General features: G+C 40.0%; 1 pseudogene; it reads left to right on the top strand.

The window, feature by feature from the left end:
* Positions 1-1,513: 1,513 nt before the first annotated feature.
* On the top strand, positions 1,514-1,881 carry LOC110287621 (annotated as a pseudogene).
* The last annotated feature ends 1,737 nt before the right edge of the window (positions 1,882-3,618 follow it).

Raw genomic sequence — 3,618 nt, 5'->3', positions numbered from 1 at the left:
ATTTAAAAAAATATTCATTTAATTTTTTTTTCATATATCATGGTTTGAACATATTCTTTCCCTTCTTTATTTCCCTAACATTCAACTCAGAGACACAGTGAAACTTATAGAAATTATGGACCAAATGGATTTAACAGATACCTATATTACATCTCACCCTAAAACATGAACACACATGTTATGTACTCACTGTTAAGTGGATATTTGACAATTAACATGGAATACCCATGATATAACTTATTGGTACTATCCATCACCTCCACCTCTGGTTAGTATTGTCTTTCTGACTCATCTTTGCATAGATTCCTGAACCTTGAAGGGGAGAGCTTGATAAATACATCCTCTTCAAGCCCTAGTGCTCCAAGTCTCTCACTTTCTGTGCATTATTTGGTTGTGGCTCTCTGTGTTTATTACCACCTTCTGTAGGAAAGTCACCTGTGATGAAGGCTGAGTGATATACATTGACATATGAGTAGAGAAATTAGGAGTCATTAGAAGTCATTTTACTGCTGTGTTAATTTAATACAATTGATAATAGCAGATTTTCATCTAGGGTTTTATGTCTTGTCTAGTCTCAGAATCTTGGCCTGAGATCCCCTCCCCATTTAACCCTTCTATATTAGTTTCTTCTTTATTCCTTTATACCACTATATTCTATTTCCCCTTCCTTGGAAGATCTACTCCTCCTTCATAGTCCCTTACTAGATAGCTCCTCTCTGTTATTCTAAATGAAACACACACATATATAATGTTTACAAGCTAACTCCATACATAGATGAAAGAATGCAATTTGCATTTTTCTGGGTCTGGTTTGCCTGTTGGGAATTTTCCTGATTAACAATTGATGAGAGAGGATCCAGTACACAGTGAGTGGTACTATCCCTGCAAAGATGGTGATAAAATATATAATGAAGCAAGCTTAGGGTGGGACTTAAATGAAGACTCAGTGTTTAAGAGGACTGGCTGCTCTTTTAGAATGCCAGGGTGTGAATCCCAGAACTCAGGTGGCAGTTCATAGTCATATATAGTTCCAATATCAAGGGACCAAGTGCCCTCTTCTGTCCTCTGTGAACCCTGGACAAACAAGACCCACAGGCATCCATCTGAGCAAAACACTCTTATAATGTATAACACATATATACATATATATATATATGTATATATATAATGAATGAATATATGTTATTAAAATAAAAGGTAAAAGAAGTTTTAAAATTTTGTAAGACGAAAAGCTGAGAAAACTGCTGAGAAAGCACGCCAATAAGCAGCCTTTCTCCATGTACCCTGCCTATGATCCTACATTGGTTCCTGCCCTGATTTGACTCAGTGATGGAGTGTGATGTGGAAGTATAAAACAAACTATGTCTTTTCCAAGGGGAAGGCAGGAGATGGGGGATGAGATGGGGATTTGGTGAAGGGAAACTGGGAAGGGAGCTATCATTTAAAATGTAAATAAATCCCAAAATGAATGATAAAAAAATATAAGTCCTGTCCAGAACTCCAATGTGACAACATGAAACTGCTCACCTACAATCTCCTAAGCTCACATGGGCAGGGCATGGGCCTGCTTGTCTTCCCATGGCGCCTGCAGGCCACCGAAATCTGCATCAACCCTGTGGAGTTCAACCCTGACTTCAGAGCACAGATGATCCCCAAAGGGAAATGTGCAGCCAGCAGACAACTCAATCTTGGCCAAGGTACCTAAAGAGTGAAGTGACGGCTATGAACAGGACAAGATCTTTTTGAGGAAGATGCACCCACATGTGGCTTGAGATTGATGTACTAGAGGGTAACCTGCAATGCCCAGAATCTGGTTATCTTTTCCCCATCATCAGCAGGATCCCCAATATGCTGTTGAATGATAAGGAGACTGAGATGTAACCTTGGTAGCCATTACACTGGGAGGTGGGAGTGGGTGCTCAGGTCGAGGAACACCCTCATGGATACAGGGAGAGAGGGAATGGGATATGGGGATTCTGGGAGGGTGAGAAACTGTGAAAATGGACATTTGAAATATAAATAAAGAAAATATCCAACAAATAAAAGACCAACCAAAGAGTACACAGGGAGGGACCCATAGCTCCAGCCTAATATGTGGCAAAGGATGGCCTAGGTGAACACCAGTGAGAGGAAAGGCTCCTAGTCCTGAGAAAGCTGGATGCCCCAGTGTAAGGAAATGCCAGGACAGGGAAGCAGGAGTGGGTATGTTGGTGAGTAGGGGGAGGAGAGATGGGATAGGCGCTTTTTGGAGGGGAAACCAGGAAAGGGGATAACATTTGAAATCTAAATAAAGAAATTATCTAATAAAATAAAATAAACCAACTGGGGAACAATAAGTTAATACCAGAATAAAAAAATCCAAGAAGCCATGCGTGGTGGCACATGCCGTTAATTCCCGAATTTGTTAGGCAGAGGCAGGCAAATTTCTGAGTTTGAGGCCAGCCTGGTCTACAGAATAAATTCCATGACAGCCAGGGCTATACAGAGAAACCCTGCCTGGAAAAACCAAAAGAAAAAAAAAAAAAGGAATCAAAGCACACACAGGCATGCAGAAGAACATTGGTCTCAAAGACAGTAGTGTCCTAAAGATACTACTACACATGTTTCACAAAACGGATTCTGAACATGTCCTCACATAAGGCCTTTGACTATACTCTCTAGGTTATCCCCATATGATCACAAGAAACAAAAGGAAGCAAGATGACCAGTGTCAGAAGCAGATCTTAGACTGATGCCAAGACCAGGCTGGGAGGCACACCAGGCTTTCTGTTTTCAAGCTTCCAGTATGTGTTTCTCCACCTTCCTAATGCTGCAAGTCCTTCATATATATACTTCCTTATGCTGTGGGGAGCTCCAACCATAGATTATTTTTTTGCTACTTCATAACTGTAATTTCCTACTGTTATGAATTGTAACATAAATATATGACATATATAGATAGTCTTAGAGAACTTCTGTGAAAGTGTCACAAGGACTCACAACCTACAAGTTGCCAACCAATGTGCCAGGCACTAGTAAAACTAGCCAGCCCCTTGATTTTCACACTTTCTGCCTTCTGGAACTGTACTAGAATAGATGTGCTCTATTTTAGTTGTCTAAGCATGTGATCACCTGTAACACTAACTGGAAACACACCCACCTAAGTGGATGAATGGGTCTATTTTTCCTGCCCTGGGATCATGGCAGATTTGAGTCAGGTCTAATCAAATAGAAGAGAAAGGATGCTGGATGAATCCTTACTCAAAGTCTTTGGAGACAACAGGGATTCCATTGTGTTCTCATGGAAAATGGGGGAGGATTTGTGCTCCATTTAAAAGGTCCTTACATTCACTAATTTGATGGCTGCAGGTCGATCTGAGTGTGTTATGTACTTTCGTTTGCTGTGTATTGTGTTCTGTGTCCTTGATTATTAACTCTAGGGTCCTTACCATATGCCAAAATGAAACTCTTCTCATTTTGAAAACCTTTCATATTTTTCCTCTGTATACAATATGATTCTTTTAAAAAATCAGTTTATGAGTCCTTTGTACCAACATCTACATTTTTGGGAAAATACTTTTTATTGAAAATGCATCTTTTCATTCAGGTCAGAGATAAGTGAGTAAAGTTTTCCAACCT

Source organism: Mus caroli, unplaced genomic scaffold (genome assembly GCF_900094665.2).
Source record: "Mus caroli unplaced genomic scaffold, CAROLI_EIJ_v1.1 scaffold_13410_1, whole genome shotgun sequence".
In the NCBI taxonomy this organism is placed as follows: domain Eukaryota; kingdom Metazoa; phylum Chordata; class Mammalia; order Rodentia; family Muridae; genus Mus; species Mus caroli.
The sequence above is the reverse complement of the archived record's forward strand: the minus strand, read 5'-3'. Positions and strand labels throughout refer to the sequence as shown.